The sequence below is a fragment of the Thermobia domestica genome, chromosome 17 (assembly GCF_964235325.1).
Source record: "Thermobia domestica chromosome 17, izTheDome1.hap1.1, whole genome shotgun sequence".
Lineage (NCBI taxonomy): Eukaryota > Metazoa > Arthropoda > Insecta > Zygentoma > Lepismatidae > Thermobia > Thermobia domestica.
Genome location: NC_137470.1, coordinates 76441318 through 76456030, shown reverse-complemented (window position 1 = coordinate 76456030; position 14713 = coordinate 76441318). Strand labels below are relative to the sequence as shown.

General features: G+C 37.4%; 1 protein-coding gene across 7 annotated transcripts in view; it reads left to right on the top strand.

Moving 5' to 3' along the window:
• The window catches only part of LOC145673765 (solute carrier family 35 member H1), a 232607-nt gene that overhangs the window by 159763 nt on the left and 58131 nt on the right, over positions 1–14713 (top strand). The window lies entirely within an intron of this gene.

The following is a 14713-nucleotide window of genomic DNA, read 5'->3' as shown; positions in this document are numbered from 1 at the left end:
TGCGAGTAAAAGAATGACATTCCTCGTCTGGAAAGGTGGCAGCAATTCACGATGCTCAATATCCGGAATAGTTTACCAAACAAAAACATAAAACTTTCTGTTGTTGTAGTGATGGTTTTCATGATTTAGAGGTGTGTTTGTGCGGTCGTAGTGATTCCGACATGGAACTCGTCGGACATTCCCAATGTGTTATACAGAATGTTTAAAAACATACAGTATTCACCCTAATAGCACACGTAACTATCGCAAGCTGCCACACAAGCAGTTGTTCAGAGACATAATAGATTGTAGAATTGTCGAGTGTCGATGGTGACGTAAGGTATTCTACGCTTGCTGTAGATCTTGTTGCAACTGGGCGATGGTCGCTGCCAGCGATCTGCCGGCGGTCATGCGTGCCGTCCCACTATGTCCAACGCTTACTTGATACGTCTTAGGCCTGGAGACCTAGCATCCCTGGGTAGAAGACTTATACTGATTAGAGCGTTCTGAGTTGCTCAAGGAATGGGAATGCGAGTTGTCCTGATGAATGTTGATGTTCCACAAAGTATCTAAATAATATTGGAAGATAGAATTGACAACATCGAGAATATACGACGCACTAGTCATAGTCCCCTGAATGGAGATCAGAGGCGACTTGGATGCGTAGTTTATCCTTCTCCCGTACCAGATTGCCAGGTGTGGATCCTGTATGCCGAGTGCTTACACAGGATGGGTTGATTATTTCGCTCACCTCACTTCACGTCTACGGACATGCACACGCTCCGTCACTATTTCTGACATAGGAAGGACTTTCATCGCTGAATACCAGCACCCTTCATTCGATTCCGTACCACAGTCCCTCCCGATATCACGGAAGATGTTCTTGGAGATGATCAGGTGTCCCGAGTAATCGTGCAAAAGGAACTGAGGAACGTAGACGTGTCACCAACAATTGATTTTTCAGTGTACGTGGGTTCACATGAGACACAGTGACTGTGATTGCACTGGTGGCCACAATCATGCACTATCCTTCTGTCCATTAGCTTCCCTTTCCGTCCCGGGGGCTCTGGAGGTGAATAATACTGTGGAAACCTTCTGGCTCTCATCGTGCATTCAGTGATTCATTACTGACACGTAGTGTCCACGGGAGTGACAGTTTTGTGGAACAATCACCTGGCCTATCGCAGACCTACTATACGGCCACGTTCGAAATCACATAATTGCACAATAGGGGCTCGTTATCGTTGTCCCAAGAACACAGATGGGGAACTACATACAATGGATTCGCACACACAACTACACTCCTCGTAATTGTGTGTGCATTACAGTTTCAAACTGTTCCATAATCTTCAAGCTCTAGCAAAACGTCTCAACAGTGGTCAATGAGCTGTGATCTTCAAACTAAAATCAGCATGCCTTTACAGACGCATATTCTATGATGCGAATTTTGCTCTCATCGGATGATGTATATGCAGTGTTGTTTCGTCAGTGTATTCATGTATATTTATGTACAAGGCACCCCACAAAAATCCAGCAAATTTGTTTCAGCTTATTTAATATGACTGTACCTATGTTGCACTTTTCCATATTCAGTTGAAATGTCTAAAACACTTGTAGATCTTGGTAAATGTTCTTGCCCAGCAGCATCGCCTTCAATAAACAACAACTCTGTTTCGCCATGCCAGGAGCCCGCACGAGAGCATATGACTGATGGCTGTTGCTTATCAGTTTTCACTAGCAGATCATTCTTTGAAATGTTTAACCTGAATAGCACGGTAAATACGATCATATTGCCAGTTGAAAGGTGCATGAGAACTGAAACTCACTTTAGTTGAAAACCAAACTTGTTTCCACTGTTTCACTCAAAACGTTGGATCAAAGACTCACATTTTCTTTTTCGTATCACCTGGTGTGCTTCAGTAAGAACATTGAATTTTGTTCACCTTACCTTGATTCTTTAATAATGCGAAACAATGTATTCTTGAATAAGTTGTTTTCGGCAAATTTCACACTGACTGCAGTGTCTTCTGTTTTATCTTGGTCCTGTCACAGTAAGGTCCAACACAGCCTGTTTCGAAGGTGTATGAATTATGTTTCGTCATGCCAGATGTACGCTTACGAATTTCCGCAGCAGGTGATCCTGCCCTTGAAAGTGCAGTCACATCGGAAAGCTGATTTTTACTTCCTGAATTAACGAATTCGGGCAAAATGTCTTTGCATTCCGCCTGTCCCCACGTTTGATGTTCTTTCTTGAAGGCAATCAGCATGCCTTGTGTTGGAAATTTGTTAATTGAACCAGCTTATAATGAAATAAAAGGTACGGACCACCGCACTAAACTTTCTTGTTTCAATTTGTTAAACTAAATCATGTTATGCTGCAGCATTAATTTCTAACATATAAACAAAATTACGTTTCCGGACAACTTCGTTCTAAAAGAAACTCAGCTTTAAAAGGAAACTACCTAGATTTTTAATTCACAAGATATGATCAAAAAAATACGGTGAGTAATTTTATTAGAAACAAAGTAATACACTTACGTGGAATTTGATTTAATCACCTTCAAAGTACTGTCCTTGGCACTCATCCCAAAGTTCAATCCATGACTGGAAGCATTTCTGGAAGGCTCCTTTTGGAAAGGCGTTCAACTGTTCTAATTTAACAAAGCACGGTTTTAATTTTTGGGAAGAGCCAGAAGTCGCGTCATGTTATATCTGGAGAGTACAGTAGATGTGGACAGAAGGAATATTTTTTTCGGCCAAATACTCCTGTCGTCAGTCAAAAGTCGTACTCACTCTTTTCATTTCCAAATCGGTTGGTAAGATGCTTTGTACGGACCCGTACGGGTTGTTTAGTTCTTTGGAAAGCTACGAATAGTTATTCGCCTGTTTTAACGAATAATTTTTGCCATTTTTTGTACGTTTTCTTCTGTTTTTGTGGTTAATGGACGTCTCGAACGTTGCTCGTCTTCTACTGACTCATTTCCGCTTTTAAATCGCTCATACCACTTGTAAAAAGTCTTCAGAGTTACAACATTATCGGCATATAACAATTTCAACATTTCATGAGTTTCTTTAGCACTTGTTTGCAACTTGAAACAGAACTTAATATTCACGCGATGTTCGAAATCCATGGTGCGCGACAGATGCGGTAAACGCAGCGTCACTCTAGCAGCTCTGAACACTGACTGACAAGTCAGAACGTGTTCCAACTTGACGCTGCCTGTCTCAACGGATCAGACTATCGGACAAATTACATCAAATGGTTGTAGCGTCAGCAGTTGCTGCCAAAAGGATTAATTCACTGTATTTGTTTTATCACACCTTGTATTTATTTATTGGACTTCTTAATTTATTTAGTTAGTTATTTACACATAATTCTCTGCATTACCGGTATCTATGGACTTTTTAACGACAACTGGCTATCATATATTAATGCTATTTATGAAATATGAACAAAATCGCCTGTTTTTGAGAAAATCGTCCGAAAAGAAAAAGAAAAACTCATCCTCAAGAATAAATTATTGCTTGTGCATTTTTCCTACAAAACCGACTTATACCATATTATAGGGTTGGTAGTGGAAAACAGTGCCTTGCCGTGGGAAATCATCGACGGCGCCCCGGTACATATGACTGAGATCCACAGACTAGCCGCGAAGCGCCATCATGGTTGACGCGAAGCGTAACAAAATTTTTAAAAACAAACCCTGCTTTTCCTTGAGCACTTTTTATTACTTTTTCCCCTTCCATTATATATATATATATATATATATATATATATATATATATATATATATATATATATATATATATATTGCAAATTAAATATTAGATTGAAAAATACTGCTGTTGATCTAAAATGTTCCAAGTAATTTTTCCTTTCTCTTTTTTCTTTTCTTTTTTCCTCCCAAATTTTGCGCCCCCTTACTTTGACGCCCGGGGTCGTCGTCCTCCATGGAAAGGCACTGATGGAAAAATTGATTTATGAAATCTGAACAAAATTCTTAGAGCCGTTTTCGAAAAAGTCGCTTTTCTTGATTTTCACTCTTCAGTAAGCTATTCTTATTTTCAGGGATAAAAACTAGTCCTATTTTTAGGGGTAAGAAGAAAATTCGAAAATCGCTTCCAGATAATTTTATAAAATCCTTAAGTTTTAAGTTTGGTCTCAATACGTTGAAAGAGTATCTACGTGAGTGATCGGGACGAACGGACGGGCAGATATCCAAAAATCAGTTTTTCGACGTGTAGGAGCCATAAAATGTGTAATTTCGGTGAAATCCCGAATTCGATTTATTTCATGATCACCACACATACTTTCATCTCTCCTATAGTTACTATAAAGTAAAAAGGATGTTTACTTATTAAAACTACAAATGATGTTCATACTCATAATACTAAAAGAACAACAACAAAAGTACATATAAAATACCTTTCATACAAATAACTTTTTTTTTTCGTGCACCGTGTAACGAACCGTAGAATTTCTGGCTTATATGTGTATATAAATACAATCATCAATTAAGACAATAAAATAATTTTTTGTTTGTGTTTTAGTATTAAAAACAACCTTCATTCTGGAAGATGTATTTAATGAATAAAATAATAATACATATTTGAGAAGTGAATGAAAAATGCCTTGATATTTCAGCACAATCCCCTTGTACATCAATATACATGCTGTAGCAGTGCTGAAGTTCCCTTATCCAGTAGAAATAATACCTTTAGGTTGTTACCACAAGAACTCCTCCACGGCTCTAATGACTTTTGTATCACTTGCAAAGTGTCGTCCAGTTAAAGAAGTGTCGTCCTTTTATTAAAGTTGGGAACAGATGGAAGCTCGAGAAAAGCAAGTCTAGTGATGGTGTGAATGAGGAATGACTTGAAATTTGCATTCATGAATAGTTGCCATTGCAACTGCTTAGATGTGGCCTTTTTTGAATTTGAGTTATTGAGTTTTTTCACAAGTTAGCATAACATTATCCCGTGATGGCCCCACTGTTTGGTTTCGGGCTAATAGCGATGAATCCACCATTTGTGCATAGTGATGTATCACGACAGGAAATTATTCACAGTACGTTCAAGTAGTTCCAAATTGTTCAGTGACGTGGTGTATCAAGTACTCTTGATGAAGAGTCAGAAGACAATGGGAGCTATCGAGATGAAACCTTTGATAAACTAAACTCACTTTTCAAAATGTGATCTGCTCGCTCTTGTGATATGTTCAGCCTGTCTGCTATCTGACAGGTTAACAATTGCCGATCTTGGGTGATCGTATCAGGTACGAGGAGAGTGTTTTCCTTGGTAGTAGCACTTGATGATTTCTCGACATTTCTATCATGCTTGAATGCTTGCACCTATTGTTTGAGGTGGGTCCGCGGTGGCTCAATGGTAGAGCGTTCACCTCTGGTGCTTGGGGTTCCGGGTTCGATCCCAGCCCCGCCAAGTGAAATTTGTGGTGGACAAACACAGTGTGCGTGGGCTTCCTCGGGGTTCTTCCGTTTCCTCCCACTTTCTCCATTCCACCATTTCATTCATTACTCATCATCACCGTCTCCTTTAGCCTAACCGGCATAACCGTGGGACGTAAAACTCAAAGATTGCATTTCATTTTCCTATTGTTTGCGGGTATAATATGAAGGGACAAATTCGCCTAAGTATTCATCATATCATAGTGGATATCGCACGCTGACATTCGCTTCAATTGTAGATAGTTTATAACAGCCAGGTACTCGAGCTTTTTTTAAACTTCTACCATCTAAGTCGTTTCAAGGACGTCACAAAAAAAGTACATATTTCCAGCAAAGGTAGTGCTACTATGAAAGGTATCTTTACTAGTTCAGTTTATTCGTTTCCCAAAACTTTTCAGTCACTCCTTTTATATATATATATATATATATATATATATATATATATATATATATATATATATATATATAATATAATATAATATAATATAATATATATCGGGTGTTCTAAAAATGTCGCCCACGGATCACAGAGCACTATTCTACAGGTCAAAATAAAGGGAAAATGTTATATGATGTGTCCTCAGGGGTCTCCTTCAGCCGCTATGGGGAATCAAAATTTCACAATGTGGCAACGTCGCAGATTAACTTGGAGCCATTAGCATTATTCTACGAATACAACAAGCAGTTGAATCGATTGCTACACTAATAAGTGACGCTAGTGTCAATCAATTTCGACTTTTGTTGCCATCTGGAAAGAATCGTATAACTAGTTGATAGATTGGTAGATCTAATCAACAATTCTTTATTTGCGACATTGCCACATAGTGCAATTTGTATTTTCAGATAGTGTATCAAAGTCAGGGGTCACAGTCCAGCTACGTTATGAGTAAAATACTTAAAAATAGGTAAGTTGCTAGAAATAGGTAGTTTTCAATCTAAATGTTGGAATTCTTCCAATCGCACCAGTCGTTTGGACTCCACACTGGTAACACGCTCTTGCTAAGGAAACAGTAACGTTAGTTCAACAAGGTGTTCCTTTGGCTCTCACTATACCAACAATACAGCATTGTTGGGAAATGACCTTGAGGTGTTCTAGGTTCCGTTACATAACAATGTACATTTTCCCCGTGTCATCTTTGCGTGCCCTCACATTTCCTTCGAACAACCTGCTTAACTGAAAACGTTGTTTTTTTTTTATTTATAGCGCTTTACCAGTGTGCAACCCAAACGGCAATTGGAAAATTCTACCATTTTAGAACCACTCATTTCCAACAACTTCCCTCTTTCTTCTTCTTCTTCTTTTTTGAAGTAATGGAAGCATCTGTAGTTTACAACACGTGATAAGACTCGGAGGATCCGTGTGTAGCGTCTGGTCGGTGTTTAGGAGGTCGTTTGTAGTACTGAAGGCGGGATAGAACGGACAAATTTGTTCAATATTCATAGTTACAATGTATTGAAGTGAGTAAACTGTCGTGATTCAAAATGGACTCCTCGGAGTTTCTAAGTGACCAAATTGTAGGTCTGCGGTTAGTTGGCGCAAATGTATCTAAGGTTGCCAGTGTTAGGTGTATTGCGAGGAATAATATCTAAGGTGGTGATGGCCTAAAGAACTCACCGCAAACGAACATCGGCGGAAAGTAATAGTGAACGGAAAAAAACTCTCACATTGATAGATATGGCCAGGCTTTGAAGAAGAACCGTATTCGGCGGAAGTGACTGCGGAACTTACTTAGCGCCCACAACAGCCTATTGAAACAAACACAGTCCGAGGTGAGTTTCATGTTTTGTATGACGTACGCCCAAAGAACCTTACGGTCCAAACTATGTCGTACTTAGCATGTGACATGGCGGCAGCTCTGTGATGCTGTGAGCTTAAATTTCCTGGTGTTCCGTGAATCCTGTGATTATGTTTACAGGACGTGTCACTGCCAATGACCATGTAGAATTTTTAAATGACCACGTGAATTCTATAATCTAAATGTTATTCCTGGTCAATTATACAACTTTTGAAAGTTACGATGCGCCAGTGAAGCTGCTGGAGCTGTTGAGGCGTAGTTTCATTCACAACAAAATGAACCACAGCATCTAGTTCTGCCCTTCCAATCCCCACACCTCTGTTCTTGAGATCAGACCTCGGAGCATATCTCTGTCTCCTTTTTGTATTCTTCCTAACGGAATATATATGGTGGACTTTTATCTTGATACGCCCTCTTCAATTTTAAACAAATAAAAGCAAAAACTGAACTTTTGTACCATGCAAGTAGTTAACATAAGTTGAAGATCCGCTCCTCGTGGTGTTCTTGAGGAGATAATCCGAGCATGATACTTCCCACGGGGCTCATTTTGTAATACTGTCTGACCAGAATGAAATTTGAGAAACCAACGGCAATGGTGCGTTTTTTTCGCTATTAGAACTAGCTAACTCTATGGCCTATGGAACCCGGAGGTTCAATGCCGCGTTCACAAAAGCTCTCCACTGGCTTCTATCCTTAGCCAACTGGATCCAGTTTCTACTTTGTATTCCTATTTCTGCGAGATCCACAGAACAACAGACATGATTATCGTTTTATATATTTTAAGCTTCAAATTCCTCGACAGAATTCGCGACAACAACAGATTTTGAACTGAATAATAACACGAATTTCCTGCTTTTAATCGACATTTAATTTCTTCGTGACAATGGTGTTCGTCTGTTAATATTGATCCTAGATATTTGAAAGTATCCACTTTATCAATCGACATTTGCACCTAGGTCTTCCTAATGGTCGTTTTCGGATTGGACTTCCAGTTAGGACTTTGAAACCGTTCCTACTTTCTTTCATTCTGGTTACATGACCTGCCCACCTGAGCCTTCTACATTTGATGACCCTAACAATGTTTGGCAAACCGTATAAACTATGTAGTTCCTCGTTATGAAGTTTCCGCCATTCACCATTCCCGTTTCTCCGAATATTCGTCTCAGGATCTTGTTCTCAAATACTTTCAGTCTACTTCCTTTCCTCAGAGTAAGCGACCAAGTTTCGCAACCGTACAGAGCAACAGGCATGATTATCGTTTTATATATTTTAAGCTTCAAATTCCTCGACAGAATTGGTGACGGCAAGAGGTTTTGAACTGAATAATAACACGAATTTCCTGCTTTTAATCGACATTGTATTTCTTCGTGAATATGGTTTTCGTCTGTTAATATTGATCTTAGATATTTCAAAGTATCCACTTTATCAAAAGTATTATTTGATATTTTAACGCATCCAAAATAATTTTTTCGCTATTCCTGGTGCAAATGCACTCACTGTTAATGTTTTTATTTGTTTATTTATTTTTGGAGCTTTCTTTACAAAATGTCTCAGTTTTTTATTCGTAAGGAAGAAATCACTCGCAATTGTGTGTTCGTCATGGTGCACTTTCATATGACCCTGTTCAACAACACGTTACCTTCTGACTGGGTACCCCAGCCTATTTGATGAACATGTATAGAATATGTGTTTTTAGTATTTGACCTTATTCCATCCATATGTTGCTGAGTTGATGTCAAAGCGGACATTTCGTTCGCAGCTCTAATAGATGTATAATGTTTCACCCACTGAAAGAAAGTTGGCGCATTGACGACGCTAATTACTTAATGCGTAAATTATACTAGCTAATGTAAAGATAGTGAAAATTTAAATAAATGTATAACAGTCTTAAATAATATTATACTTCAGGAATCAGTTGCAGCTATTCTACTATTGTGAACTTCAAAGTTGATGACATGACCAATAAATGATGTTAGTTCATAACGAATATTTTTAGTTTACATAGATTTTAAGTTTTACGTATAATCTATAGGAGGTTAAATGAGACTGCAAGCAATCCAGAAAATATAATGGTACCTTCTTAAATCAGAATTTGAGCATTCGTCTGGTAAGTTAAACAGATAAACCCATCGTAACAGAGTCATAGATCTTATCAGACTCTAGAGTCATCATCAGAAAAGGAGCATGCCATTTTTACGAATACATAAAAGTGGGAAGTGGATATAAAATATTATATCTGTAAGACAATGTTGCGTAGTGTGAAAGATCTTAATAGGTCACTTTGACATCTGTTGTTAAAATAGGTCTGAAGTGTAATAGAGGTATAGAGAGAGACAATGATAAAGCAACAAATCATTTAAGAAGACATTCAGGTGATAGAAACAGTATTTGCATCATGAATTTCGTATACTGATATTCTTTCGTTGTCATTACTTCGTAGCCTTGTAGATTCTACTTCTTCATAATTTCACTTACATTGTGTTGAAATGTTGCAAGCAGAATAATATGTCTGTAACACTTCAATGAGAATGTGTAATCGGCACCTAGAACGTTTGTTGCACAGCGTTTGCCATTCGTTTCTTTATTCTTTCATTATATTTAAGGTGTTAGAGTACATGTACACTTATGTCCAAAATTATTGTCGCATGTCTATAAATATGTTGTTGTAGGAATATAATTTGATAACGAATTCGCCCGGTATTTCTTATAATGTTAGTATGTGTATAATCGGCAAAGACCTATGTGTGACAAATTTCATGTCAAAAGAGCAATAAATAAGAACAATAAAACGAAAATAAAACTTTTTTGTCCATTTAGCAACATTTTCTTTTACTCGTTCTAATTTTCGTATTTATAATTCTTTTCCTATGAAATCTACCACAAATATACATTTCTGAATTTTACACATAATATTAGTATTAAAAGTACCATGCAAAATCATTATCAAATTATATTCTTATAAGAAGACAATTATAGATATGCGACAATCATTTTGGACATGAGTGTACATATACATATCAACTAATATTGTGTTACAGAAGTACTGAACTAAGGTGTATGCTAATTTTGTGTATAAGTATGTATGCCCCTCATAAAAAACATTCTTGTAAAAATAGAAGTTGTATTTTTCTTTACTATTACTATTATTAGTAAAAATTACTTTTTCCGTACTTCTAGAATGTTAAGTCAAGAATGAGGGTTTTCGTAACCTTCTGGGCCAATGCAAGCGTTCTCTTTCTAAGTAAGTGATAACTGTTGTTTGTATTGCATGGCTAACTAACATTTTTCCAGTCTTCCTAACCACTAACATTTGTGCCACTTGAAGTAAATATGTTAACATTGTGAAGCAAAGATGATGTGAAATTAGTAGCCATTAACATCAATTGGTGCATGTATAAATTCGTTTACATTTACTACATGTGGGTATCTACTAGTATATTTAGATTCGCCAGCCAGTTGAGTGTTTGAGCGCCTCGGGGAAACATAATGGTATGTCACATTTTCTAACTTTCGACTAAACTGAGAGAGAAGGTTCAACATTCCCATGCAATTCAATGCAATGACACATACCAACAGGCTTCCCTGCCGTATGCGGGTACATTTTCGAAATTAAACTATCTACATACTCTTGTATGGTTCTGTACCAACGCATTCCACCTAATAACATCTTAAGTGGCTTTACCGTTATATTCGCCCAAGCCACTCAGTTATGGAAGTACGGTTATAGTGGCATGAAATCTCGTAAACTGGAAAAAAACATTAACTTCTTCCCATAATGTAAAATTTAATGCATCACTGCTCCTGATCTAATTGAAGTAGAGAAGTGATAAAATCATGTTTGAAAGGTAGTAAAATAAGCTATTCAGTTGAGTTGAGTTGAATTTCAGTTTAGCGTCCCTTTCAGCAGCGAGGCTATATGAGACGTGGACCTACTGATTAACGTGGAATCCGAACCACATGAGCTCCCGCCGGGAATCGAACCCGGGTCTCCCGCGCCAAAGGCGCGTATGAATAAGCTATTCAACGATGTATCACACTACTAGATCTATCTGTTAAAGGTAATCAAATTTGACTTTTTGATCTTGAACTTCTGAAGATTCATATCTGGAATTTCATTGAAACATAGACTAACTGATTCGTACTAACTTTGTTGTATTCAATAACTTACACTACAATACAAATGCTGAGCAAAGCAACGTTGTTTTTTATAAAATAATAAAACAATAAATGTGACAGTTTCGGATATCTAACATATCCTTCTTCAGACACTATCGAAAATAAATGAAAATGTGACGCCTGTTTACGAGGGGAAGTCAAAAAGTAAAGGGACTTAGAGAAAAGGTACATTTATTCTAATGATAGAAAACTGAAACATACATTATTTTTCTACATAATCTCCCTGCACTTTAACGCACTTTTCCCAACGTTTCACAAGTTTTTTGATTCCGTCGAAAAAAAAAAATCGGTTGCATCTGTAACCTATTTTGCACCGCAGCAATGACTTTTACATCGATTGCAAGTTCACAACACATCACAATAGTTCTCACTGTTCACAGTTTCACCTCTTGGGGTGAAATGAACGTCTACCACACCTTCCATATCCCAGAATAGTGTTAGCGTAACATTACCAGCTGATGGTTGACGTTTAAATTTCTTATCTTCTGGTGATGTTGGGTGTTTCTATCCATTCGTTGATCTTGCTTCGTGATAAGCAGCTGTCACCATACTGCGCTTGCATTCAACGAATAATTTCCGAAGGTTTAACACCTTCCGGAAACAAAAAGCGAATCACTGCCCACATTTCCTCCTTGGTACAGACTGACAATGGAGCTGCCGTGATTAACGGTATGCTACACTCCATCGACCAACGTGGGACTAAGAGTGACACGTTGCTTAGAAGTGTTGCAGACGACACTAATTCAGATCTAGATACTACCAGTATTACCAATCCGTAGTGCAAGAAATTGCAAGTCCCTTTACTTTTTGACTTCTCCTCGTACACAGAAGCAAGTTATAATAAGTTCAATCGGAAAAGAACATCAAAACCGTACAATTTGGAAAGTTTAGGTAGTGGCAAGTCAAGCCCCCCAAAAATATTGTAACTGCGAAATACTATTTACGGAAAGAGTGAAGTCACACCTCCAAATATTCTTTTTCTTATTGTTAGTATCGACCTTGTTAATACTTGTGTTTTCTATGCATTGCCCTGGATTCAGTTGTTAATACTTGTGTTTTCTATGCATTGTCCTGGATTCAGTTCCCGGTAGGGGTGTATTAAAATGAATGATTCGGATTCCTTGGAAATCGTGGAATTCCTAACATAATATATTGATGCGAATGGAAACCACCTTTTCTTCGCTCTTGGCGTGTAGGTGGTTTTAGTTTTTGTTTTTGTACTTTATTGACCTTTTATTTACAACGTTTTGTTTCATTAAAAGCATGGTTTGCTACTAAATGTGTACGAATGAATGATTAGTAGTTTTGTTAATGTGCAATTTACAATACTTCGAAAACTGTCAAGCACTAGTTGTTTTGCCAATATAGTTAGCGTATTTAATTGAAACTAACTATTAGCGTTCACTATTATTCCTTCTATATAGTTCAATAGCAGATTGCATGTTCTTCGCACGAGGAGAATACGTTTCGTTTTGGACAAAGAGCAATGAAGGGAATGAATTTGGATTTAAACGGCATTAGAAGTGTCACTGTTCGTCTCAGCGACCCGAGAAACTATCCGTCCCGTCCACCAACTTGGGAGGTTGAATTTGGATCTAAACGGCATCGGAAGTGTCACTGTTTATCTCAGCGACCCCGAAAAGTATGGACTCGACACTAATATATGTCATTTTCGATCATTTTTAAATATATTCTCCTCCCTCTTCCCTAAGCTGCAGTGTCAGAATGAAATGATAAAAACTATCCCAGGCCTGCACATCACCTATGCTGAAAATTTGATCGATGTCAGTCGGATGGTTCTAGAATTATTAAGTTACAAACACAGTCACATTCATTTTTATATATCTTTCTCCTTCCCCTCCCCTACGTTGCACTGTCAAAGTGACATGACAGAAACATCCCAGGCCCGAACCTCGTCTATGTTGAAAATTTGATCGAGATCGGTGGAGTAGTTCAAGAGTTATTAAGTCAAAAACATAGTCACTTTGAATTTTATATAATAGACTGGAAAGACTATTCTGAAGAAATCCTATAACGTAGGATATTCTTTGTCATTTGTGCTCAAAATTCTTACTGAGCAAATGAATTTCTTGAAGTTATCATCATGAGAATATTCTGGACAAATAGTTGCATTGAGATATTCATTGAAGTGAAAAGACGAATAAGGACATTACAACGAAACAAAAGGGGAGCAGGAGAACGTTTATTTGTCCTTTATTTTAAAATACCCACAGGTAAAACAGGACCGGTCCTAGGCAATTTACCGCCCCGTGCAGTGGCATCATTTCCCCTCCCCGATTCTTCAGAAGGAACAAATCTTAGAAGCAACGATTTTAAATATGCTGTCCCATCATGAGCAGCGAAGGGGAGGGAAAGCGCGCTCGCACTCAGAAATGCCTAAACACTACAACCACAATCTCGTTGTGTCTGTTTTTTCTTTAAATAATAATCTATTACGCTACTGAAAGATAAAGCAAACACACCTGCAGAGGAAGGACTTTTTTCTAGAATTCAATATCGAGCTTCAATCTTAATATATCCGTTTGCAATTCCAGTGCAAATTGCTCTTTTATCTTTATTTCTTGATCTTCCTTCTACATCTGTTAAAAAAAATTAAAGAAAAGTTTCCACCTTTAATGATAAGGAATTTGTTTGTGACAAAAACAAGACACGTTCTAATATCAAAACAGTGATAGGTAACTCAATGGAACAGGTATTCGATACTGTTCGAGAATTGAGTTCTTGTATTTGCCAACAATCAACCAATTCAGATTGGCCATTGACCATTTGCCTTGGCACTGTCCATGTGACCTTAAACTAATGCGACCTAAACATGATTTATGAATGTAATATTCAAATAGAAGGCCAGCTTAGTAAATTTAACTACCATCATCATGAAGGCTGTTTCTAACAAGAAATATTTATATTAAAATAATATAGTTATGACAGATTTTGCCGCCCCGTACAAATGCACGTGTTGCACATATGGTAGAGCGGCCCTGGGTAAATATACTGTTGATATAAGTATAATCTTCATTAAACCAATTTAGATATTTTCATATTAGTAGCTTACAGTTTATTATTAATTGTAAGTGTTGTTTACATTGTGCATCAAAAATGTTATGAAGTACTAATTATGCGTTTGTGCAAATTTAAAAGGAAACCACATTCTCAAGTCATTATGAATGAACAAAATACATTTTTGTAAACAAAAGTTCATTACAGTTTGAAAATATAATTTAAATTAAATGAAATCTTTCAGTTGAATGTGTCACATTACGCCGTTTAAGGTAAGGA